The sequence below is a fragment of the Zootoca vivipara genome, chromosome 1, assembly GCF_965207765.1.
Source record: "Zootoca vivipara chromosome 1, rZooViv2.hap1.1, whole genome shotgun sequence".
NCBI classification, from domain to species: Eukaryota; Metazoa; Chordata; class Lepidosauria; order Squamata; family Lacertidae; genus Zootoca; species Zootoca vivipara.
Window position 1 is genome coordinate 129091757 of NC_142582.1, and position 26583 is coordinate 129118339.

The following is a 26583-nucleotide window of genomic DNA, read 5'->3' on the forward strand; positions in this document are numbered from 1 at the left end:
TCACACAGAAACCTTGCAAGGATGCCAGCAGCCCCAGAAGCACCCTTTGAGAAAGGTAAGCTTGAAATCGATACAGGATGCCCTGTGAATTTTAATCGGGTGGCATAGGGGCGATCCGTTTGAGAAACGAAGGCTTCCTCAAGACACACAAACATAATACGTCTTGGAGTCAGAATCTGCCTGAGTGCCATAATTTTGAGAAGCGTGGGATGAACGGAAGGTTAATTGGGAAGGCATGCAAACACCCCGCAAGCAAATCAGGCCAAATGCTCATTGCCAGATAACCGCCTGGCAAACAAATCAGAATGAGACAGAGGAAGCATTGTGCAAGCAAATCAGGATGCAGACTTAATCAAAGGTCTGTCAAGAGGAGCCCAAGATGTTAGGACGGGAGGAAGATATTGATGCCCACCCAGCCCTCTCAAATGCCCTTCTAGCGAAAAACAATGCCTTCCAAAAGCTGAAATTTTAAAATTCCTTTTGCAAATGACTTGTAGCATTGTGAAGGCATTCCCCCCCCTGTCTGTTTGTCTTTCTCTCATTCTAATTCTAGTCTAATCTCCATATAATCCTCCTTAATACTTTCCCCTGGAAATCTTGCTTTCTCTCACCATATTGTAGCAGAGCAGATAACATAGGAAAGCCTGCAGGACTGAAGAAGGATTAGGTGCTAACTACGATATAAAATCAGAAAGAAAGAGAGGAGAGGAAAGTCACTGTAATCAGTCTGGGCGGCCAGAGTTGGATTAGCCATACTTACAATGAATTAGCACTCAACTCTCTGAGGGGCGCCCCGAAGGGATCAAAGAAGTGCTAGGTCTGGGTCTTGTGTTGTTGAAGAGAGAGTCTACAAGTGAATCAGTAGTCTTCCGGGTGAGGGCTTGGCTTTCAACCAAGGAAGGAAATAAGAAATACGTTTGCAAATCGGGCTGTTGCTATTTAAGGAAGGTGAGGTTTTAGGGAAAGTTGGCAAAAGTGACATGGAGGCTGGCAAAATCAACCTCGCCGCAGTGTCTGGAGACAGAGAGTCAAGTCATGTATCTACAGCAGTGACCAGAGGAGGAATGACCGCCGGGAGGAGAGCAGAGAGAGAGAAACGCCACGCTGCATCTGCAGCAGCCCAACAGGACGCCTTTATCTGCCCCAACTGCAACAAAACATGTCTCTCCTGTATCCTGTACCGCTGTAACCTCCCAAAGGCACACTCCTCCATTGTCTCCCGAGGCAGACAGATGCCAACAATTCACGTTATGCATCATTTCCCACTAAATGATAAGAAACCCCAGGGTGATTTACAAAGTAATAAAATCACATAAACATTGGGGAGACGGACCACATTTGACACTCCAAAAATGTATCGTTGGTGCTGCCCAAAACAAGAACATATTTGCCTTGTGCTGAAACAGTGACAAGGTTGGCAGCAGGAAGGTTGCCTTGGGGAAAGCATTGCCTGAACTGGGGCTACTACAGAGAAGGCCCCGTCTCTTGTTGCTGTCTGGATCTACCTTGGACTAGGGAACATAAAGAGAATATACAAAATAAAAAAACCCTTCCAGTAGCACCTTCTTCAGATAGCTCATACCAATGCCAAACTTCGTTGGTCTCTAAGGTGCTACTGGAAAGAATTTTTTTATTTGTTTCGACTACATCAGACCAACACAGCTACCTACCTGTAACTATAAAAAGAAGAGTCTGAGATGCTTATCTCAGGGTCTGGGTAGGATATATGGACTTTACCTTAAGAACCGCCTTATATGCCTGCTCAAACCCTGGAGTCACCCAGAGGAATGCTGTGAGGTGTCCCCTGTGTCACAGAGATCTGACTGGCCTCACCAAGGAGTTGGGTGTCACAGAGCGAGCCGCCTAGTAAATTCACACAAGTTGGATCTTCACATACTTGGCTTGAGTGTGAGGCCAAATGAGCACAGTGGCTCATTTCCTGTAGGTCTTACTCTGTGAAATCAGTTGCCAAGACTAAAGGTCCCCACTTTCCCACAGCAGTCTATGTCTCCTCCTCTCCCAAGCAATTGGAGACTGCGTTTGTGCGTCCCCAAACTCCCCTCTGCCCTTCTGGTTCTAAGAGACAAGGGGGGAGCGGAGCAGGGGGGAGAGATACCAGTGACTTCACCAGCTGGGCTCACCATCATCATTTATACCCTGCCCATCTGGCTGGGTTTCCCCAGCCACTCTGGGCGGCTTCCAACAAAATATTAAAATACAATGGTCTGTTAAACATTAGAAGCTTCCCTAAACAGGGCTGCCTTCAGGTGTCTTCTAAAAGTCTGGTAGTTGTTTTTCTCTTTAACATATGGTGGGAGGGCATTCCACAGGGCGGGTGCCACTACCAAGAAGGCCCTCTGACTGGATCCCTGTAACTTGGTTTCTCGCAGCAAGGGAACCGTGAGAAGGCCCTTGGCGCTGGACCTCAGTGTCCTGGTGGAAAGATGGGGGTGGAGACGCTCCTTCAGGTATACTGGGCCGAGGCCGTTTAGGGCTTTAAAGGTCAGCACCAACACTTTGAATTGTGCTCGGAAATGTACTGGGAGCCAATGTAGATTTTCAGGACCGGTGTTATGTGGTCACAAGTCTAGCTGCCGCATTCTGGATTAGTTGTAGTTTCTGGGTCACCTTCAAAGGTAGCCCCCCGTAGAGCGCATTGCAGTAGTCCAAGTGGGAGATAACTAGAGCATGCACCACTCTGGCGAGACAGTCCACGGGCAGATAGGGTCTCAGCCTGCGTACCAGATAGAGCTGATAAACAGCTGCCCTGCACACAGAATTGACCTGCGCCTCCATGGACAGTTGCAAATCCAAAATGACTCCCAGGCTGCGCACCTGGTCCTTCAGGGGCACAGTTACCCCATTCAGGACCAGGGAGTCCTCCACACCTTCCCGCCTCCTGACCCCCACAAACACTACTTCTGTCTTGTCAGGATTCAACCTCAATCTGTTAGCCGCCATCCATCCTCCAACCGCCTCCAGGCACTCACACAGGACCATCATCGCCTTCACTGGTTCTGATTTGAAAGAGAGGTAGAGGTCATCTCTGTCTCCAGGCCTCCTCCTCTCCTGCCTCTGATTCTGGACTGCTCTCTGCCACAGACTCTCCCAGCTCACAAAGCCCTGTTGCCTCTTCAGCTTCAGACACCTCCTCTTCCCAGTCTTCTCCCTCTGACCAATCATTGTCATCCCACCACCAACCCCCTGGCTCTGAGCCTTCTTCCCCTGGGGGTTCCCCAGCTGATTCCTCCCACCATTCCTCTGCATCCAACCAAACTGTGTCATCATGTATTATTCAGTGTCCCTGATCCCATGCTGTAGAAGCCTTTTTGAAGCAGAGGTTTGGTGGGCAACCTCACTTTTGAATTTCAGGTGTCTCTTCTGGGAGTTTTTTATGCCAACAGGCCTTCACAGCTGTTTAATTTATAATGTTCAAATCAGCCAGTAATTTTAATTTTTTAAATGGTGTTCTATGTTTTGACGTTATATACAACCCTGATGTTTTATGTTATGGTGGTGTGGAAATGCGTTCATAAATAAATAAAGTAAATATGGACAAGGGCAGTCCTATATAGAGGTGGGCAGCGGTGGGCACCCCACCCCCACCCCGTTCTCCCCCAGGGATGTTTCCAGAATTCTCCTCAGCGCTTCTGAGATCTGAATGACCCGGCCTCATTTGCTCCAATGTGGAACTGTCTCCTGCACTATTACTATTATTATTATTATTACTATTTTTTTTCTTTTTGGTATTATTAGTTCTTTTTGTATTTATGTATTTTTATTTTTCTTATTTTTGTTTTTTGTATCTCTTTGTGTGCTTGTTTATTCATTTTAACTTTAATAAAGCTTATTTAAAATAAATAAATAAATAAATAAAACACTATAAGACTGCGGTGAAATTTCTCAGAAAGGGATTTCTGATAATTTTTTGAATTTTCTCTTTCCAGCCCTTTCTGAACGGTTGGTGAATTTCAGTCTCCCCTGGAGAGCATTTGGCAAAACAAAACAAAACAAAAAACAAAAACAAAAACAAAACAAAACAGGCTGCCCCCAGTTTCAAAATCCATGAATTTTGGGTGCAACTCTGGATTCACCCCCACCTACCTACCTACCTACCTTCCTTCCTTCCTTCCTTCCTTCCTTCCTTCCTTCCTTCCTTTCGCAATTTAACTTTTTTTTAGTCTATCCCAGGTTGAGCTTAACAGAGGAAGATCTTTTGCACTGCTGACTTCAATTCTAGCTGGGCCTCATTTGGCCCGCAAGCTGAAGGTGCCTTTCCCTCTCAATTATCATATGCAAATGTTATGCAAACTAGTGTCCTTTTGTGTGTGTGATTAATTTCCTCTTTTGGGGGGGGGGGGTTGAAATGAAAATATCCGCCCTCACCCCTACCCTCAGGTGGGCGGGGTTTACCTGACCGGTGCCACCCACCTGTGTGAATTAGCCTATGACCCGCCACCTGGCCAGGTAGGACAAAGGACACCTGGCCAGAGGGGGCGGAGTAAGGCCGAAGAAAGGAGGCTGAGCACAGTGGAGAAGCCTCTTTGTTCTTTCTTCCTTCTAGAGTCAGGAGCTCCTCGAAAGCGGGATCTCCTCGAGGGTCTTAAGACAGATCCAGGTAAGTACATTTCAATCTTAATGTGGTCCCATCCCCCAGGTAGGCCTCAGGTTTGAGGTTTTTTTATGATGGTTTACACCAGGCATTCCCAAACTGCGGCCCTCCAGATGTTTTGGCCTACAACTCCCATGATCCCTAGCTAAGAGGATCAGTGGTCAGGGATGATGGGAATTGTAGTCCAAAACATCTGGAGGGCCGAGGTTTGGGGATGCCTGGTTTACACCGTCTAGGCCAGGCATAGGCAAGCTTGGCTCTCCAGGTGTTTTGGAACTACAACTCCCATAATCCCTAGCTAACAGGGCCAGTGGTCAGGGATCATGGGAGTTGTAGTTCCAAAACATCTGGAGAGCCTGGTCTAGTCCATGCACCGGCCTGTTTAGTAGCGGTGGCATGGGGGGGGGGCGGACAGCTGGGTGAGCGTCGGGGGGGCGGTATGCTCCGCTGGGCCCAGCTGAGCCGCGGGCTCCTAGAGAAGGCTGCACTGCGGCCTATTTCAGTGGCGGCGGCATGTGGGGGGGGGGCAGGCCCATCCATGGCCGCCGTTTTCACAGGGGGCGCTCGGCTGGGCCCAGCTGGGCCGCGGGCACCCAGGTGTGGGCCGCACTGTGGCCTAGTTCGGCGGCAGTGGCGCGTGAGGGGGCCCAGCAGGCCCATCCACGGCCGCAGCTTAACAGTGGGCGCTCCGCTGGGTCCAGCTGGGCTGCGGGCGCCCGGGAGAAGGGGAGGGTTGAAATGAAAATGGCCACACACATACTTTCACCACACCTGGTCTCTGCATCCCACCCTCAGTGCTGCCTCTCCATCTCCCTCGCAATTTCTGAAAAGTTCAGAGAGAGTCGATGAGGCATCTTCTGTACTCATTGAAAGATGAGTCTTTCACCTTGAGGACATGGCGGTCGGTTCTCAAATGAGGATCATTTTCTCGGACAGGGCACAATATCGATCAGATGGCACTTCAGCTTGGCAGCTACAAGTCAGAGGTGCTCAGCCACAGGGATTTATTCAATTAAATCGGAGAAGCCCATCTCGTTAAGGGAACAGCCTGTATTAACAGCCCTGTGTCCCAGAGCAATAAATTTTCCTGTCTGAACATTCTGGGTCCGACCTGCTCCAAGTGATTAACACATTGCAGAGCAATATTTCCTCTTCCAAAGAACATGAGCGAACCTATTTCGGTCCTTTTTATGGTGGTGGAAAGAACAGCATGTTCATCGGCTTTTCCCACCGGGTCCTAAAGCCCTGCTAAAGGGACCCCTGACCATTAGGTCCAGTCGTGACCGACTCTGGGGTTGCGGCACTCATCTTGCATTATTGGCCGAGGGAGCCGACGTACAGCTTCCAGGTCATGTGGCCAGCATAATAATAATAATAATAATAATAATAATAATAATAATAATAGTTATAATAATTTATTATTTATACCCCACCCATCTGGCTGTGTTTCCCCAGCCACTCTGGGTGGCTTCCAACAGAAAAATGAAATAAATAATCTATTAAACATTAAAAGCCTCCCTAAACAGGGCTGCCTTCAGATGTCTTCCAAAAATCTGGTAGCTGTTTTTCTCTTTGACATCTGATGGAAGGGCGTTCCACAGGGCGGGCGCCACTACCGAGAAGGCCACTACCGAGAAGCATGATTGAACCGCTTCTGGCGAACCAGAGCAGCACACGGAAACGCCATTTACCTTCCCGCCGGAGCGATACCTATTTATCTACTTGCACTTTGACGTGCTTTCGAACTGCTAGGTTGGCAGGAGCTGGGACTGAGCAACGGGAGCTCACCCCGTCAATGGGATTTGAACCACCAACCTTCTGATCGGCAAGCCCTAGGCTCTGTGGTTTAACCCACAGCGCCACCCGCGTCCCTAGCCCAAAACTTCAGCCAAGATGCGACTGAAGTTGTGCATCATTACTTCACACAGAACAATCATTTGCCCCCAAGTTATAAATAACTTAAAAGCAAAAGAAAGAAAAGAAAATAGAAGATCAAAACATTTCAATTTACATGTACAGACTATAGCAGTTTTGGAGAAATCACACAAAAATAAGATTAAAGTGAAAAATAAATTGTGAGATTAAAAGAGGCATTTTAATTTGTGAAGCAACCATTTGAGGAATGGAAATGTAGAGTAAGCAAATTGCTGAGATTTTTTTGTTTTTTAACAAAACTGATGTCAGTTGGCAATGGCAGTGCTCCAGAACGGAAAATGTAACACTGTAAATTTTCCTGAGAAAGTTGCTGAAAGCAGAATCACAGGGACACCCGAAGCTGCCTTCCCCTAAGTCAGAGCAGTGGTCCATTTAGCTGAGGATTTGTCTACATAGATAGGCAGCAAAACTCGCACCCCTACCTAGAGATGGGGACACCTGCTAGTAGTAAATCTGAAAAGGATCTAGGGGTCTTGGTGGACCACAAGCTGAACATGAGTCCACCGTGTGATGCAGCAGCAAAAAAAGCTAACGCTATTCTAGGTTGCATCAACAGAAGTACAGTATAGTATCTAGATCAAGGGAAGTAAGAGTCCCATTCTATTCTGCCTTGGTCAGGACACATCTGGAATACTGTGTCCAGTTCTGGGCACCACAATTTAAGAAGGATGTTGACAACCAGGAAGGTGTGCAGAGGAGGGCAACCAAGATGATCAAAGGTCTGAAAGCGAAGCCTTATGAGGAGCTCTTGAAGGAGATACGATAGCCATCTTCAAATATCTTAAGGGCTGTCCACATGGAGGAGGGAGCATGCTTGTTTTTCCCCTGCTCTGGAGGGTAGGACACAAACCCATGGCTTCAAGTTGCAAGAAAGGAGATTCCTACTAAACATCAGGAAGAACTTTCTGACAGTAAGAGCGGTTCAAAAGTGGAGCAGATTCCTCGTGAATCTTTCTTGGAGGTTTTTAAGCAGAGGTTGGGTGGCTATCAGTCGTGGATATTTGAGCTGAGATTCCCGCATTGCAGGGGGTTGGACTAGATGACCCCTGGGGATCCCTTACAACTCTATGATTCTATGAGATGCCAGGGATCAAACCTGGGAACTTTTGCATGCAAAGGAGATGCTCTGCCACTAAGCTGAAGGAGAGGCTGCGGAAACGTTGGCTCCATCCTTCGCTCTGTCCCATTTTCTCACCCGGCCAGACTTCACTGCCAGAGCTATTTTGAGCAAGTTCTGGTTCCCTCTGTGAGTGAAGAGAAGGCTGTTCCTCTGCCTCTGGGGCTTCAGAGGCAATTCCAGGGCTGAGAACCCACACCCAGAGGACAGAAAAACCATTTTGCAACCGGCAGAGCAGAAAAGAATCTCCAGCCCTCTTGCCAGTGCCGATGTTCTTGCAAGACAGCTGCCAGGGTTGATAACCCAGCCTTGCGTCGGATTTCAAAGGAAAGGAAAGCGGGCACCACTAGCTGGCAGCATTTGATTCTCCTTCGACACGTCTCGCCTGCCTTCCTGAGCGCACACTGCCTCCAGCTAAGAAGGCAGACGGGCGGCAGAGCCTGCCTGAGGAATGAAGTCAGGCAGGTGCGCTTGTGACCGGACTGCTGATGCGATGGCAGTTTACGGCTCAAGACAAAAGCAAAGCTTGCAATGGCTGGAGGGCTGTTGACCCTCTTTGCAGGAAACAAGGGGTGCATGCAAACTGTCAAATAGAGGGTCCCAAGTGTGGATGGCAGTGGAGGGGAGTGAAAAGCAGGCGCCTGAGCGGGCAGATGGAGAGGCCTGGGGGGGGGCACATTTGCCCCTCTTGAGGCTGAGGTTCCCCATCCCTGTGCTACACCACACCGGAGCTCAATGAAGCCTCCCCAGAAAGCCAGACCATAAAATCACAGAATTGCAGAGTTGGAAGAGACCCGGGGGTCATCTAGTTCAGCCCTCTACAGTGCCTTCATATTGGGTGTTGCATGGAAATGCACCCCCAAATTCTCCACTCCAGGCCAGGGAGATCAAATTGTTACAGGGGGTGGGGGCGGACACTGCTTCCTCCTTGCTGTCGCTAGCTGTTCACCTGCTCTCTCTCTCGGATCAGGCCTTCAGAGGGTGGACAAACCACCTTGGCTGTGAGTCCGGGAAGACCTCCTCCCTGCCTCGCAGGCCTTTCCCCACCTGGCCTGGGAGGGCAGGGCCCGGACTGACTCCAGCTACAAAAGCAGAGGCTGCTGAAGAGGCCAGAGACCATCTTGGCTGCCTCTTGGTACAGACTCGGGTCATGGAGCCTGAGCTTCCACAGCCACTATTCGCCATGAACCACCATTGGCAGGATTGGCAGCCACGGCAGCAGATATATTCTGTACTTATGATAAAACTTAATCCCTTGTTAATTATGCTGTTTTAAATGTGTCCTTTTTATTTGTTGTCCCCCTTTAGTAATGTTTTCTTGCGAAATGTTTAAGATAATTCTTTTTTGGTTAGCTTTGCTGTGTCAAACTCTGTACTTGGGCTTCTTTGTAATGTTTTATTTTGAAATCTTTAAGGCAATATTTTGCTCTCCTGTTAATTATGTCGCTCTCAACATATACTTTTTTTTTTACTTTCTTCTGCTTTATTGGATGTCTTAATGTGTTACAAGTCACTATTAGACTTTTTCTTTAAAATATAATGCGGTGTAGAAATGAAATGAATGAATGAGATTCCTGCATTGCAGGGGGTTGGACTAGATGAGCCTTGGGGGTCTCTTCCAGTTCTATAATTTTATGATTCTATGATGGTGATAAACCAATGGGCACCAGCAACAATGGCAAGGAGGAGAGGAGGAACCCAGAGATTGCATCCCAAAACAGCCGACCCAAAACTTGGAAGCTACTTGCATAGATTTGTTAAAATGCCTTCTCATTTGAAAGCCAAGCCGCTTTGGGACACAGCTTCCCAGCCTCCCATTTGTAGAAGGGGAAGCATTTTAGCACTGGATGCTGGTCAATCAATAGGCAGCTATTTTCAGGGAAAGCAAATGTATTTTAGACCTTCTAACTTCTTCTGGAGCAGTGCCAAGGAATAAGGCTGCCAGATCAGAGGGAGGCACAATTTACAAAGCAAGGAAGGGCTTGCTCATGTAAGCACGACTCAGGAGAAGATGATCTTACCGGTGCCAGCAACATGAAGAACTTTGTGAGGGAGGAAGGGGAGAATTCGGGGGCGGGGGTCCCTGAAAAATGGCCTTTTGGAGGAGGGAAATGAAAAAAAGTCCTTGGGCAGTTATCTTTCCACAAGGGCCGACATTGATGCCAAAATCCAGCATCGCCTGAGCTATGCGAGTGCGGCTTTCTCCCAATTGAAGTGCAGAGTGTTTGAGGACCGGAACATTTGCAGGGAAACAAAAATACTTCTTTGCAAAGCTATGGTACCATCAACCTTACTGTATGCTTGAGAAACGTGGGCCACTTACAAAGGCCATCTCCAACTCCTCAAAATATTCCATCACCTGAGAAGACAGGGAAACTAATGCCTGTGTACTGGAAGAAGCAAAGATCACCAGTGTTGAAGCAATGATTCTTCAACATCAACTTCATTGGACTAGTCATGTTGTGCGGATGCCTGATTATTGTCTTCCAAAGCAACTACTCTATTCTGAACTTGAAAATGGAAAGCGTAATGCTGGTGGTCAACAAAAGAGGTTTAAAGACTCTCTCAAGGCAAATCTAAAAGAAACACCGACAACTGGGAATCACTGGCCTGCGAGCGCTCCAATTGGAGAACAGCCTTTACCAAAGGTATCATGGACTTTGAAGACACTCGAACTCAGGATGCAAGGGAGAAACATGTTAAGAGGAAGGCACGCTTGGCAAACCCTCACCATGATCTACTCCCGCCCAGGAACCAATGTCCCCACTGTGGAAGGACATGTGGATCCAGAATTGGCCTCCACAGTCACTTATGGACTCACTGTTAAGACCATGTTTGTGGAAGACAATCTTACTCGGCTACAAGGGATAGAAGAAGAAGAAGAAGAAGAAGAAGAAGAAGAAGAAGAAGAAGAAGAAGAAGAAGAAGAAGAAGAAGAAGAAGAAGAAGAAGAAGAAGAAGAAGAAGAAGAAGCCTGTGAAGCGTTTTTTTAAAGCTTGAAATTCCACAGCATTCCAGTTGGGCGGAGAAACGGCTCAGAGCGAGCCCATTTGGAAGGCATGAAGAGCCTGAGGCCCGGGGAGCAAATCATACAATCACAGGAACATAGAAATGTAGAGTTGGAAGGGACCCTGAAGATCATCTAGTCCAGCCCCCTGCAATGCAGGAATATGCAGCTGTCCCATAGGCAGCGTCCTTGAGATATGCCTCTCGCTTGCCTGGTGTGGGAGTGTGTGTAGAAAGTAGCCAACTGCGCAAAGGTAAGATTCACGGCAGATGCTCCGCCCACTTTTGCCTCTGCCCACGCCCACCACTGGCATGTGCCCCGCAAGAGCCTGCCCAGAAAGGGAGTGTGGCCCTCAGAGTGAAAAAAGGTTCCCCATAACTGCTATATGGATACGGTCTGGCTTGGCTTTCCTGGGTCCCAATCTCACTGTGGTGGAGTTGTTGTGGATGCAAGCTCATCACCCCAATCCCCGGTGCCCAGACCCCTCAATTCCTACGGCTGGAATTGGATAAGACCTCCCCATCAGATGACTCGGCACTGACCTAGGAGAGGCTGCCCCCATGAAGGTCCTCTTGCGGCTTCTGTGAGATTTTCATCCCAGCCAAACTGACAAATTCCCCTTCCCGCAAACAAGCTGAACTGCCAACATTCTCCACCTGCTTTATTGCTGGGATGCTCAACTGAGCCAGTCGGTGCCTGAGGCGCCAGACTGCCACAAACAATACAGCTTCTACAACTTTTCCATTTTTCCTCTCAATGCCTGGGTGCATTCCAGAGATTCACCCTTCCTTCCTTCCATCACTCAGACATTTAAAACTCTACATTAAACCTGGGATACAAAGCACACAATCCACCCCTCACCCCAGGAAGGCAGCACAAGACACCAGAACTACTTTATCGGGGGTTTTGAAGAAGAAAAAAGCACCACAAACTTTCTCCTGTTCAAATGCAACATGTTTTTTTTTAAAAAAAATCTACCGGCAAGGTTAAAAATCTGACGCCTCAGGGCTGCCTTCATCGCCCACGGTGGTAATAAGATGGCAGCAAACTAAGGGGAGAAAAAAACAGTTTTGTGAAGAATTCTCTGGTGTGTGCATATTTTATACTGGAATACATTTCCATAAAGAGAAGGCCCTGATGGAAGAACACAATCTGCACAGTTGACAAGGCTTTAGTGCTCAGAGTTAGGAAGCATCACCTGAGAGACAGACAGGACAGGCAGACTGCTAAATTATTCCTATCCAGGTCACATGGGCGGGGGAAATATTTAGGGTTTGGGGGGGAGGCATCAGGCATGGAATGATTCTCCCCATCCAACAGCAAAGGGGTCTGTCTGAGTTGTAGCAGCGCTTTGGGGGGGGAAAAGGATTTTACAATTCCTTAATTTCAGCACCTGAATTTCAGAGAGCTGTCAGTGGCCTCAGCAGGAATCACATCAAGACAGTGACACTCTCCCCAGGGTGATGCTTTTAACACTCAACCTCTTAAACACAAACACACACACATTTCAGAGTAGCAACTTAATGCAATTTGATGCCAACGTTAGTCCAAAACGTTTTGGGAAGGGAAGTAGCAAGTGGCACACAAACACAAGCAGAGAGAAAAATACAGACACACAGGGGGAAAATATATACACATTGGAAAACCCCTTCTCCTACAATTCAAAGGACTGGTAATTTGGGGCTGCGGAAACCTGTTGCCCTCCAATTGGACTCCGACTCCCATCATCCCCAGCCAACATGCCCAATAGTCAGGGATGATGGGAGTTGGAGTCCATCAACCTCTGGAAGGCTACAGGCTCCCCATCCCAGTGCCACGGGAAGCTTGCAAGCAGGGCTGTATGGTGTAGTGGTTACAGTGTTGGACCTGGGAGGCGACGGTTCTAGGGGGGAGCTGGAGGTGTAAATGACCATCCAACTTTGAAAAGCTGGCATCGCTGGATCAAGGTCATCAGCTTTGTTGAATTAACTAAATAGCTCTAACCGGACCTTGAATAACTATGCAATTACGGTAATTGTTTTGAATCTCATTGGGTTGCTTTCTTTCTTGGTGGGTCGTGCAAGCTGCTGTTCTGAATGATGCTTTTTATAGGGTAGGATAAGGGGGCAAGTTTATGGAACCGAGGGGACAGTGGCCCCAAAAGGTTTGGGAGTCCCACCTTAAGACTACAATGCTTGCCAGCACCCAAATCCAGAGGAGGTGTCGGAAGCTGAAGAGGCAACAGGGTTTAGTGAGCAGGAAGAGTCTGTGGCAGAGAGCAGTCTAGACTCAGAGGCAGAAGCGGAGGATGTAGAGGGGAGAGCCAAGTCAGGCTAGTGAATAATCCAGAGCAGTGTTTCTCAACCTTTTTTGGGCCACGGCACACTTGTTCCGGGAAAAAAATCACGAGGCACACCACCTCCATAAGACATACGTCCATGCCCTGTAGAGCGAGACCACCGAGCGCCCCAGCCAGCCAGAGGGGCCTGGAACCGGCTGCTGTTGCTGCTGCTGTAGCACCAGGGAGCGCGCAGAGCGCCCTGCAGCGCCTGGCCTCTTCTTTTGGGGGGGGGCTGCCTCGGTGCCTGGAACCGGCGGCTGCAGAGCGGAGCGCTCCGAAACGGCAGGCGCTCGGAGCGCCCTGCAGCGCCTGGCCACTTTTCTTTTCTTTTTTGCTGCCCAAGGCCGGCGGCTGCAGAGCGGAGCGCTCTGAAGCGCCGAGCACTCGGAGAGCCCTGCAGCGCCTGGCCTCTTCTTCTTCTTTTTTGGGGGGGGGGGGCTGCCCAAGGCTGGCGGCTGCAGAGCGGAGCACTCCAAAGTGCCGAGCGCTCGGAGTGCCCTGCAGCGCCTGGCCTCTTCTCTCTCTTTTTTTTGGGGGGGGGCTGCCCAAGGCCGGTGGCACGTGACAAGGCAGCAAATCGCCCTTCTCGCCGCGGCATGTCGCGGCACACCAGCCAGCGTCTGGCGGCACACTAGTGTACCGCGGAACAGCGGTTGAGAAACGCTGATCCAGAGAGTCTCTGGCTCCTACTGCAACCAGCTCCCTTGCCCCCTGGTCTCCCAGGACCAGAAGAGATATGGAGGAGCTAAGAGAGACAGTCTCAGATTGCTAAGGGAGGAGCCTTAGAGAGCGATGGGAAGGCAGGAACCTCAGTCCTCGCCACGGACTCACTGGAGCAAGGCCTACTGGGAAGAGTTGCTTTGCTCACTAGGCCCAAGATGTTACTTTTTTTGAATAAAGAGTTAAGTTTGTGGACACCTTTTGAGTTATTGCAGACCTGCATCTGAGCTCCTGACAGCAGATTTGTGAACGATGTGCCAATTCCACCAGCTCTGAGCATCACTTAACTCTGGCCTGCTTCATACCGAAATCATAGCTGCCAAGTTATCCCTTTTTTTAAGGGATTTTCCCTTATGCTGAATAGGCTTCCTCGTGAGAAAAGGGAAAACTTGGCAGCTATGACCGAAATGCCCCCCCCCCTTTAAGCGTCTTAACATGCAAACATGGGAACATTTTAAAATCAGCACAGCTACAATGTGTAATTATGGGTAGCAGGGCAGGGAGGGAGGGGGAGAGCTGTACCCAGGCACAGAGTTAAAAGCTGTTCTGGGAAGAGCGTTGCTTGACTTGCCTGCAATTAAATCTATGCTTTAGGTTTTGAATTAACATAACATTTGGGATTTAACAGGCCAGGGCTGGGGGGGGGATCTTTCATTTTAATGAAAGCTGTGGTTCTTGGAGAACTCTCCAGAGCTGAAGTAATTATTTATGTTCTTTTTACCTCTTTGGAAGAAAAGCTTAAAGAGCAACGTTCTGATCTACACCCCCCCCCCCTGGAAGCATGGGCACCAAATATCTTATAAAAATGCTGCCACGTGAGGCTCTATACCCACCCATAGATATAGCATAGAATCATAGAACTGTGGAGCCAGAAGGGGCCCCAAGGGTCATCTAGCCCAACCCCCTGCAATGCGGGAATCTCAACTAGATCATAGATGAGAGATGGCTGCCCAACCTCTGCTTAAAAGCCTCCAAGGAAGGAGAGCCCGCCACCTCCCAAGGAAGATTGTTCCACTGGCAGACAGCTCTTACTGGCTAGACACATCAAAAAAGTGTTTCAGAAAAAGCACGCTGCAGACCTCAAAGTGGAAAATCATGTTGGCAAAAGATGGAACTCCACAGCGCCATCTGGTGTCACAGTGTTATAACGCATATAAAACGCTTTTTCTTTACTAATATAGCTGAGTCCAAAGTCAGAAAGTTCTTTCTGGTGTTTAGTAAGAATCTCCTTTCTTGTAACTTGAAGCCATTGGTTTGGGTCCTATACTCCAGAGCAGGAGAAAACAAGCTTGTTCCCTCTTCCATGTAACATCCCTTGAGATATCTGACATCTAACCACACAAGTGTGGCCCCATCTGAACTTTGGGACTCCCTGACTATTGACATCAAACCTTCACTGTATTGTTTCTGGTGCCAATGAAAAGTTGCCTCTCCAGATATGTAGAATAATGGGGCATGTGTTTAATCTGGTTTTTATCTAGTCACTGGTTTAAATTATTTTTTTGTCGCTAGTTTTGATCATTTTTTGTTCTTAACTGTTTTTTAAATTTGTTTTATCGTTTTTGTAAACTGCTTTGAGGGTTCTTTTTTTAACAATCAAGTGGTATATAAATGTTATAAAGTAAACAGTTTGTTAAGCGTGCTGGGAATTGTAGCGCTGGGAAGGGTAAACTACAGTTCCCAGAATTCCGCGTCAGTTAAAGTGGCACCGATGTGCTTTAAATGCAGGGTGCAATGTGATCACAGGGAGCTTAGTGCATGCTTAGTGCCTACTCAAAAGCGCCACCGCCAACCTGCTTTGGAAGCGTGGCCATGGCCCCTGGTGGAAGTCAGTAGAAGGGGCGGCAGCGGAGAAAGAATGTCTGCAGCCAACCCCGAACACAGCTTAGTCCTGCCGGCGTAGAGTGGTTGGTTGTCAGGAGCAGGTCAGGAACAAAACACCCTCTGTCTGTGAAGTTAATTCTTCATTCAAAGAAACAACACAGCTCATGCCTAGTGGTCACAGCAACCCTTCCCAGTAGGTCTTGCCCCAATGAGGCAGTGGCGAGGACTGAAGGTCCTCACCTTCCCAATGTTCTCTGTGTCTCCTTTCCCGGGGTCCTTCCCCAGCAACCTGAGGCACCTTCATCTTGTCTCTCTTTGCTCCTTCCTCTTCATACCTCTTCTGGTCCTGGGAGACAAGAGGGCAGCTGGTTGCAGCAGGAGGGGGGAGACTTCATGGTGTCTTCAGCAGCGTTACTCATCTCTGTCTCCTGGCTCCTCTCCTCTCCTGCCTCTGATTCTGGACTGCTCTCTGCCACAGACTCCTCCTGCTCACTAAACCCTGTTGCCTCTTCAGCTTCCAACACCTCCTCCCCGTCTTCTCCCTCTTCTCCCTCTTCTCCCTCTGACCATATATCATCGTCCCACCACCAATCCCCTGGCTCTGGGCCTTCTTCCCCTGGGGATTCCCCACCTGCTCCTCGGGGGGGGGGTTCCCCTTGAGGGTTCCCCAACTGGTGCCCCCCACCACTCCTCGCCATCCAACCTGCAGAAGACATTGGTGGACTCAGCACCAATATCCCTATGCCAAAGGTCTCTGTGCCGAAGGCAGGGAGAGGTCCCAGGTATCCTGGAGGAGAGATGCCAGAAAACCGGAGCTGTCCATGGTAAACAGAGACAGTTGTAGCACTGAGAAAAGAAGAAGAGCCTGCCTGGTTAGCCCTATGAACAATAAAACCAGTGTGCTATATTCAACCTGCTAAGACTACCCTGGATTCCAGGATGGTTGACATTCCTGCTCAAGGTAAGGTTGATTTTGAAGGAAAAGGTTACTGATGGCTACTAGTCACAACTTCTTTCTTCTGTGGCGATCCCTCGTAGCAGAGTAAGATTGTCTTCCATGAACACGATCTTAACAGTGAGTCCGTAAGTGACTGTGGAGGCCAATTCTGGATCCACACGTCCTTCCACAGTGGGGACATTGGTTTCTGGGTGGGAGTTGATCATGTTGAGGGTTTGCCAAGCGTGCCTTCCTCTTAGCACGTTTCGCCCTTTCTTCCTGAGTTCAAGCATCTTCAAAGCCCATGACACCTTTGGTAAAGGCTGTTCTCCAACTGGAGCGCTCGCAGGCCAGTGTTTCCCAGTTGTCGGTGTTCATACTACATTTTTTTAAAAAGATTTGCCTTGAGAGAGTCTTTAAACCTCTTTTGCTGACCACCAGCATTACGCTTTCCATTTTAAAGTTCGGAATAGAGTAGTTGCTTTGGAAGACGATCATCAGGCATCCGCACAACATGACCAGCCCAACGAAGTTGATGTTGAAGAATCATTGCTTCAACCCTGGTGATCTTTGCTTCTTCCAGTACACTGATATTAGTTCGCCCGTCTTCCCAAGTGATGTGTAAAATTGTTCAGAGACACCATTGATGGAATCTTTTGAGGAGTTGGAGATGGTGTTTGTGAGTAGTCTATGTTTCACAAGCATGCAGTAAAGTTGGTAGTACAATAGCTTTGCAAAGAAGTATTTCTGCGAATGTCCCGGTCCTCAAACACCCTGCATTGGGAGAATTCGGGAATTTGCGAGTAGCCACAACAGCTATGCTATGACTGCAGGGTCAGTGGCAGTAAAGTTTCTGAATACCAGCTGCTAGAAACCACAGGAGGTGATCTTGTGCTCATGTCCTGCTTGTGGGTTTCTCTCCAGGGCATCTGGTTGGCCCCCATGGGAGCAGGATACCGGACTAGATTAGCAAATTGGCCTGATGTTGCCGACCTCTGGCGTGTGCCCAACCCACCGCTTGAAATAAGGACGCCTCGCTTGAGCCGTGGATGCTCAACTTCTCAAAGGGTTCGTTTTCAAACCGGCTTGTTTTCTATTCTTGGCTTTGGTTAAGGAGGAGAATTTATGCTTAACATTAGCTCAGAGCTGGCAGACAAGTCAGAGGGGGGTTTTAACGTGCTTGCGGCGAGGTGGGAACACTTGTTCTGATGGTATTACTCAAGCAATAAGAAGCACCGCTATACTACTAATCCCCAGGCTACGTTGCAAAGTGACCTGTGGCCATCACACTAAATAAAAACTGCAGGGGAGCTGTGCAAAAGGTAAAACCCTCATTGATTCCTCATGTGTGGAGAGAGAGGAGGGGAGGGCTATTTGGGAAACCTGCAGCGGTTTTACGAGAGGGAGAGAAGAAAGAGAACAACCTTTTGTTCCAGGAAAACCACATTTTATCATCATCATCAGTTATGTAATATACACTAGGGGCTGTTGCCCCTGCTCACATTGCTTACCAACACCATCTACCCCCTACCCACACCAACCCCTATCCTTGCCTTGCCAGCTTCCCCCTCACTCCCGTTACAACTCACCCAAACTCCCATTCCTTCACAGCTCTTTCTAGCCCTTTCTAGCCCTTCCATATCCTCGGAGCACCTCAGATACCAGCATCTGCTGTTGTTTAAAACTGCCATTCTAAAAGCTGCCTTCTCTTTTGCTCCCCTCCCCTGCCTTCATGCAAATGCAGAATCCTCCAATGGGACTGGGTGATAACAACCTTGCCTTTCCATTTATATAGAAATATAATAATAATAATAATAATAATAATAATAATAATAATAATAATATATAATAATAATAATTTATTATTTGTACCCCACCCATCCGGCCGGGCCTCCCCAGCCACCCTGGGCGGCCCCCAACAAAGATTAAAATACAATCATCAGATATTAAAAGCTTCCCTAAACAGCTTGCTCTTGGCAAGCAGCAAACTTTTTCTCATTTCTTAACTTCAGCAGACTTCTTAACTGAGCCTGAGATTTGATTGCTGCCCTCTTATCCTTTGACCATGGACTGCATGCGACACTCAGATTAATTTTACTGTCCTTTTGACCTGTTGCATAAATGTGTCATTTCTACTGATTTTTGGTGTTAGCCGCCTTAATGGCAGAAAAGGCAAGAGGTAAGTAAACCTCTTGTTGTTTCTTTAATCTGCTTCTGATCTGCATTGGATTTGAAACTGTTTTTATATCTGAGCTTATTTTTAACCGTTTCTTATCCAAAATCCTTTCAATTTCTTTTGCATCTGAAATCGTTGTAACTGATTTTCGCTGTTAATTTCTTTAAAATCGCTGAATCGCTTTGAGATCTTTTATAGGAAGTGGAATGAAAGAAGCAGGAGAAATAAATAAAAACCACACATGTGTGGATAGATGATCCTTTCAAAAACCCAAAGAACTCTCTGAAAAAAGTCTAGTCCTTGATTTGGTATCAAAAGGGGAACAAAAGGCCCTTTTAAAGAAAGTGCTATGGCTCATAGCTACAGCCCCTGCCTTGCATGCAGAAAGTCACAGGTTCGATACCGGGTATCTCCAGGTAGAACAGGGAATGTCCCCTCACTGAAAACCGAGAGTTTTTATTTATTTTCTGTATTTATTTATTTTCCGTATTTTATATAGGCAGCCCACACATCCAAATAGGTATCCAATCTAGATTGATGACTAAAAACCTCAATAGAGGCTTCAAGCTGGCTGTCTATCAGGGGTTCTTTACCTGTCATTTCTGCATTGCAAGGGGTTAGACTAGATGGCTCTTGGGCTCCCTTCCAACTACGTAGTTCAAGAACCATAAGCGTCGCGTTCCAACATAGAAAGGACATTGAGCCCTTGAGATCACTGAGCAGTGGTTGTTATGGGGACGCGGTGGTGCTCTGGTCTAAACCACTGAGCCTCTTGGGCTTGCCGATCGGAAGGTCGGCGGTTCGAATCCCCGTGACGGAGTGAGCTCCCATCGCTCTGTCCCAGCTCCTGCCAACCTAGCAGTTCGAAAGCACACCAGTGCAAGGAGATAAATAGGTACCACTGCGGCGGGAAGGTAAATGGCGTTTCCGTGCACTCTGGTTTCCATCACCGTGTCCCGTTGCACCAGAAGCAGTTTAGTCCTGCTCACCACATGACCCAGAAAACGGTCATGTATTAGCACACATGAAAAACTTCCTGATGAATAATGTAACTGAAATAGAAAACTATCTTTAGGAAGATTTTTCCTCCAAATCCAATTTAAATAAAAAAAAACGATATTTTTTTTAAAATTAAAAAATAATAATTGATTTTTATTGACCCTGGAACACTGTGAAATGCTGTGGCTCTTTGTTTTCACTTTGAGCCATTTTCATGTTCATCTGGCACCTGAAAAAACATTTTCCAGATTGCTGCAGGCATTTCAAGGGCACACCCCCATGAACACTCTAGGCCAGCGAGGTGCATGATCCGGTGAGACTTCCAAGGGCCAGATAGAGGGGGCCTTGGGGGCCACATTCAGTCCCTGGGCCTGAGTTTCACCCCACCCCCGAAATAAAGCTTTGAGTTGCAACCTTCCCTCTAAGCAGCATACCTGGGAAAGGACGTCACAAAGGAACTGGGAGTTTTGCTCTTACCTGAGGCTATCTGTTCCCCAAAGATGACTCTCAGAACATAATCTATTTCTGGGCAAGTGAATAATGCAGCGAATGGCTCCTCTCTCTCTCCTCCCCACAAGATCCTACGAGGAAGAGAAAAGTGTTCCACTACCTGCGCAAACCTCGTGTGGTCTGACGCAGCAAAATCAGATTGATAAGACAAGTGGCAGAATAGGTTTTTTTGAGGTGCAATTGAAGGTCTCTGCAATGTGCATTAGGTGCATTAGCCAACACACCGGCTACACGAGGAGGGGCAGGTCCCCTTCTGCATGTGTAGTGAAGCAGGTGCAGGTTCGCGGGCAGCAGGTGCAGTATTTGCACTCACAAGTGTGAATGAAAATGATGCTCGTCAGGAGACAGACAGGGGAAGTGTGTCCCTGTTCATTCTCCTTGAGCTCTATGCTACTATCGTGACCATTGACCATGATATCCTTCTGGAGTTGCTGTCTGAGTTAGGGATCGGTGGCACCACTTTGCGGTGTTTCCGGTCCTACTTGGATGCTCATTTCCAGAGAGCGATGCTTGAGGAGTGGGATGTGGGTGGCGCTGTGGTCTCAACCACTGAGCCTCTTGGGCTTGCCGATCGGAAGGTCGGTGCTTCAGATCCCTGCGACGAGGTGAGCTCCCGTTGCTCTGTCCCAACTCCAGCCAACCTAGCAATTCGAAAGCATGACAGTGCGAGTAGATAAAGAGGTACCGCTGCAACAGGAAGGTAAATGGCGTTTTCGTGCGCTCTGGTTTCCGTCACAGTGTTCCGTTGCGCCAGAAGCAGTTTAGTCCTGCTGGTCACATGAGCCAGAAAGCTGTCTGTGGACAAACACTGGCTCCCTTGGCCTGAAAGCGAGATGAGTGCCGCAACCCCATAGTCACCTTTGGCTGGACTTCACCGCCCAGGAGTCCTTTACATTTACCTTTTTTTTGCTTGAGGAGTGCTCTTCAGCCCCATGGAGTCTTCAATGTGGGGCTCCTCAGGGTCTGATTTTATCCCCCATGGTGTTTAACATTTACCGTATTTTTCCGGGTATAAGACAATGCTTTTTTGCTATATAATTATAGGCAAAAACTGGCGGTCGCCTTATACACAGGTAATGAATGAAGAGGGAGGAGCGTATTATACATGGAAAAATATCTGAAGAAGTGTGCATGTACACGAAAGCTCCTACCTATGACAAACTTAATTGGTCTCTAAGGTGCTACTGGAAGAAAAAAAAATTATTTTGTTACGGAAAAATACAGTACATGAAACTGCTGATTGGGGTTATCTGGAGTTTTGGAGTACATTGTCAGCAATATGTTGATAGCACACAGCTCTGCTACTCCTTTACCTCTGCAGTGAATATGCCGGACCATTGATTGTCTTGCCTCGGTAATGGACTGGGTGAGATCCAATAATAATAATAATAATAATAATAATAATAATAATAATAATAATAATAATAATTTATTATGTATACCCCGCCCATCTGGCTGGGTTTCCCCAGCCACTCTGGGCGTCTTCCAACAGAAAAATGAAATAAAATAATCTATTAAACATTAAAAGCCTCCCTAAACAGGGCTGCCTTCAGATGTCTTCTAAAAATCTGGTAGCTGTTTTTCTCTTTGACATCTGATGGGAGGGTGTTCCACAGGGTGGGCGCCACCACCGAGAAGGCCCTCTGCCTGGTTCCCTGCAACTTGGCTTCTCGCAACGAGGGAACCGCCAGAAGGCCCTCGGTACTGGACCTCCGTGTCCGGGAAGAACGATGGGGGTGGAGACGCTCCTTCAGGTATACTGGACTCTCATTAATCAAATCCTGCCCACTGATTTTGCAAATAGGTTGTGACACTGGTTTCCAAGCTGAGGCTGCATGCCCACCTGTCAGGGCTGTCGTGGCAGCAGACGTCCTTCATTATCCGGGGTTGGTCTAGATGACCTCAGGGACCCCTCCCAATTCTGTGCTGCACGTCGCTTTGTGACTTGGTTGGCAAAATGCTGCATGGGTGCCACCACAAAAAAGAAGAGAAACACAACAGCCAACAGAATAAATTCTAAAAGATCACGGAGCATCACAAGGCCGAAGTTGCCTCTATCAATAAGATCATTCGGCGTCTCCAAACATTGACATTTCTGCCCGTAAATAATTCACCGCCAAGGATTTGCAGCGCTGGCTCCGGCACCGGAAAGTATATTTCAGCGGAGGAAAACGATCCGCCACTTTGCTGAGCACATTTAAATAGCACATTTAACCCATCCATTTAGCTTATGGTGACGGATTGCCTGAACATGCAAAATTGAAAGCCCGCTTATTTTTAGGCTCCACGTGGTCAAAACCTGAGCTTGACAGCGAAACAAACATCCCTGTGATTTAATGACCGCCCTGTTTGGCCGAAGTTGCGCTAGGGGCACTTTTTGCTCATAAAGCAAAAAATATATATTCTACCAACCACTCAGATCTCTCATAATAAATTTCTTTTTTAAAAAAAAATATATGCAGGAGTTTCAAGCATAACATATGGCAGACGTCAAGTACTCCATCGATTAATCAGCTGAAATTGCTGCAAGGGCAGCCAAGGCTTTATTGCTGAGGCTGGGAGAAAAGCGAGGGAATATTAGGGAAGTTTAGGAGTCTGCAGCAACAATAACTATCCAGATTATGGGCCGAGGAAACCACAAAGTCCCATGGCTGGAATAAATGTTGCACCAAACGAAGGCACCTGGTTTGTTTCAAGGTGCAATGGCAGGGAAGTGCCAAAGACCTGGGGCAGCGTGGAGCAGTAGTTAGAAAGCGTTAGGGACCACGAGCGGGGAGAGCAGGGTTCGAATCTCCCCACTCAGCCACGGAGTTCACCTTGGGCTGGTCACAGTTTCACAGCTTAACCTTCCTTGGAGGAAAGGTTTTGTGCAACTGTTCCTTATCCTAAAGACGTCCTGCAAGCCACAGGGTAAGGTACTGAATAGCTAACAAAACCCAAAAAGTCATTTTCTTTGCAAGTATCCCTCAAAGAATGCCAACTTTGAAAATCAAAATGTCATAGAATCATAGAGTTGGAAGAGACCACAAGGGCCATCCAGTCCAACCCCCTGCCAAGCAGGAAACACCATCAAAGCATTCTTGACATATGCCTGTCAAGCCTCTGCTTAAAGACCTCCAACTCATAGTCTGAATTTTCCCCCTCCCCCAAGATCTGAGAAATCCTTAATACTTTTTCTAGTCCACTTTTCTAGAGTAATCCTCTCCACTGTCCTGAAAAAAATCCAATAATAATAATAATAATAATAATAATTTATTACTTATACCCCGCCCATCTGGCCAGGCCTCCCCAGCCACTCTGGGCAGCTCCCAACAGAAAATTAAAAACACAATAAAACATCAAACATTAAAAATTTCCCTAAACATAAACTTTCATAAACTGTCAAGTGGTGGGTAAGTATGCTCCAATTTTGCCACTGCTTCAGCAGGGTAATTACCCCAAATGGCGACTGTTTAAGAGAGGTAATTACCTCTGAAACTGCCCCAATCACTTTCACTAATTGCACTCTCCATTCAAAACTAAGATACTGCAGGTTTAGATAATTCTGCGTTATGCTGCGGGTGAATTTGGGTGGAGAGATGTCATGGGGTGGGGCATGGCCAATGCAGAATAAATTTGCAAGCCCGTGAATTTGTGATCTTGTGCATGTTGCACAGAAGTAGCCATTGTTGCTTTAAGTAGGTCAGGGGGAAATTCGAACCTTTCCCAGTGTCCCCATGAATTATAAATTGCCCAGGAATGTTAAGTCAAGAGTGTGTTTCAAAGAGGAGAAGCTCGTCTCTCGTTTGCTAGTGCTGCTGCGATAACCTTCACGGAAAGCTGCTTAAAAAAGCCAAACTCGTGTTATAATCCTGCGTGCCGTTCCCATGACAATGCCGTGTGCAGTTATGACCACATTTAGACTGTGGATTTGAAGCAGTACGACTTCGCTCTGTACAGTCGTGGCTTTGGCAAAGAATTCTGGGAGCTGTAGTTTGTTGTGGGTGCTGAGAGCTGTTAGGCGACACCTCTATTCCCCTCCCAGAGCTACAATTCCCAAAGAGGTTTAACAGACAATCCCTCTTCATGGAGAACTCTGGGAATTGTGGCTCTGCGAGAGGAGCAGGGGGAATGTTCTGTGGTGATTCCAGTCCTACAGAGAGTGGCATTGGGAGAGTCCCTTGGCTGCTTCAATACTGTGGTACCTTGGTTCTCAAACTTAATCCGTTCCGGAAGTCCGTTCCAAAACCAAGGCGTTCCAAAACCAAGGCGTGCTTTCCCATAGAAACCAATGCAAAACAGATTAATCCGTTCCAGACTTTTAAAAACAACCCCTAAAACAGCAATTTAACACAGATTTTACTATCTAATGAGACCATTGATCTATAAAATGAAAGCAATAATCAAGGTACTGTACTATAAAATAAGTAAGACAGAATTGTAGATGTTAAAAATTAAAATTAAACATTTTTCTTCCCTGCACGGATGATAGTCATTGTTTGGATGGGGGGGGGGCTTTTATCCATTTCCGCGGTCACACAATCAAAATCAATCAGTAGCTGAACTGGGTTCCACACAGTCACAAAAACAAATGAACCGAAAAAGCCTCGAAAACAAAAACGCAAAATAAATAGCAAAAGCAAAAGCGCCAAACTTAATCCATTCTGGAAGTCCATTTGACTTCCAAAATGTTCGAAAACCAGAACACTTACTTCCGGGTTTTTGGCGTTTGAGAACCAAGGCATTTGAGACCCAAATTATCCTCTGTGCTATTGAATATATAAATGAAGCCACTGGGAGTTTGTGTGGAATGGGTTTTAAAAGGTAGGAGAGGATATATTAATTGCAATTTATCCCACCAAGCAGAGTTTCAAAATCCCATCCTTGGCAGCAAAATTAAAAGGAATTTGTCTGTAAAGCCTTATTCTGAGCAACTCATGCTAAGAAGTAAGCTGGCTCTTCTTTTTTACGCTGCTTAATGAAGAAGCAGACAACAACGAAGGAAGAAAGTTTAAAATTATAGTTTAAAAGTAAGTAATCTTGTGTTAGTTCGCAGCAATGGCAGCGGTAAAAACTATGCAGGCAAAATACTTATATTTACAGTATAGCCAGCCTCAGTAATGTGCCTAAAGCTGGAGCAAATGGAGACATGTTGTTGTTGTTGTTGTTTAGTCGTTTAGTCGTGTCCGACTCCTCGTGACCCCATGGACCATAGCACGCCAGGCACTCCTGTCTTCCACTGCCTCCCGCAGTTTGGTCAAACTCATGTTCGTAGCTTCGAGAACACTGTCCAACCATCTCGTCCTCTGTCGTCCCCTTCTCCTTGTGCCCTCAATCTTTCCCAACATCAGGGTCTTTTCCAGGGAGTCTTCTCTTCTCATGAGGTGGCCAAAGTATTGGAGCCTCAGCTTCAGGATCTGTCCTTCCAGTGGGCACTCAGGGCCGATTTCCTTAAGAATGGATAGGTTTGATCTTCTTGCAGTCCATGGGACTCTCAAGATGGAGACATATCTGCATTCAATGCTGGTCAAAGCAAGAGAAAAACAGACGAACAGGAAGTACTCTATGCTCTTTCCTCTCCGGGAAAGCAGAGGAGATGACATCACACAGAGCCCTCTCTACCAATTGAACATCTATGGTCTGAGTATCTGCCTATCAGCAATTCAGCACTATGGTATTAGCCCCTTCTCAGGCTAAATAACAAGAATATGCATGTGTCAGGTTTGGCTGCTAATCTCCCCCAGTTTGGGGGCAAGATGCCATCAGTATTTAATCATTCCTCCCTCTGACATCTTTCTCCCCACGTGGGACAGGGGTGGGCTGACCACACACTTTCTCTCCATGAGTGCATAGAAAGCTGCCTTCTACTGAGTCCAGACCCCCAATCCATCCAGCTCAGTATGGCCAACACTGACTGGCAGCAGCTCTCCAGGGTTTCAATCAGGGAGTCTTTTCCCAGTCCTACCTGGATGTTCTGGGAACTGAACTCGGGACCTTTTGCTTAACTTGTCCAGCAATACCTGACGAATGTGCTTCATCCACCTGTTCCACACAATTTAATATGTTCCATGCAAGTTAATACGTTTGCAAGTATTATTGTGCTTGCAATCACAGGTGTTCATAACCATCCTAGTTGGAATCACAAGAATTTCAGAAATAGACTGGAAAGAGAAGTTGCTGAATTGCAACTTATTACCAAACTTAAAACCATGGAGAGACCTGGTCTGAATAGAGACATGGGATTCTTATCTCATTGTACATGATAAAGCAATGTTTAGCTATCTCACCCATTGCTTTTTCCTGTAAGACCAAATGCAGTCGTTAACAGTCGTCCACAGGTTCACTACATCTATCAGCCAGTCACCCATTCCCACCACCCTTCTGAGTAATACCCCTCCCCACCCTCTCACTATATATAGGGGGTCTGGTGTCTTCTGTTTCAGTGTA

The 26583-nt window shown here is 47.3% G+C and overlaps 1 protein-coding gene across 4 annotated transcripts in view; it reads right to left on the reverse strand.

The window, feature by feature from the left end:
• Positions 1 to 26583, reverse strand: part of SLC35F4 (solute carrier family 35 member F4) — a 127132-nt gene that overhangs the window by 52477 nt on the left and 48072 nt on the right. The window contains exon 1 of one of the 4 annotated variants that reach the window (XM_088674545.1): positions 761 to 890. The exons of the other annotated variants lie outside the window; for them this stretch is intronic. The gene's annotated coding sequence lies outside the window, so the exon portion shown is untranslated. Of the gene's footprint in view, positions 1 to 760; positions 891 to 26583 lie in introns of those variants that run through there. 4 annotated transcript variants of the gene reach the window in all.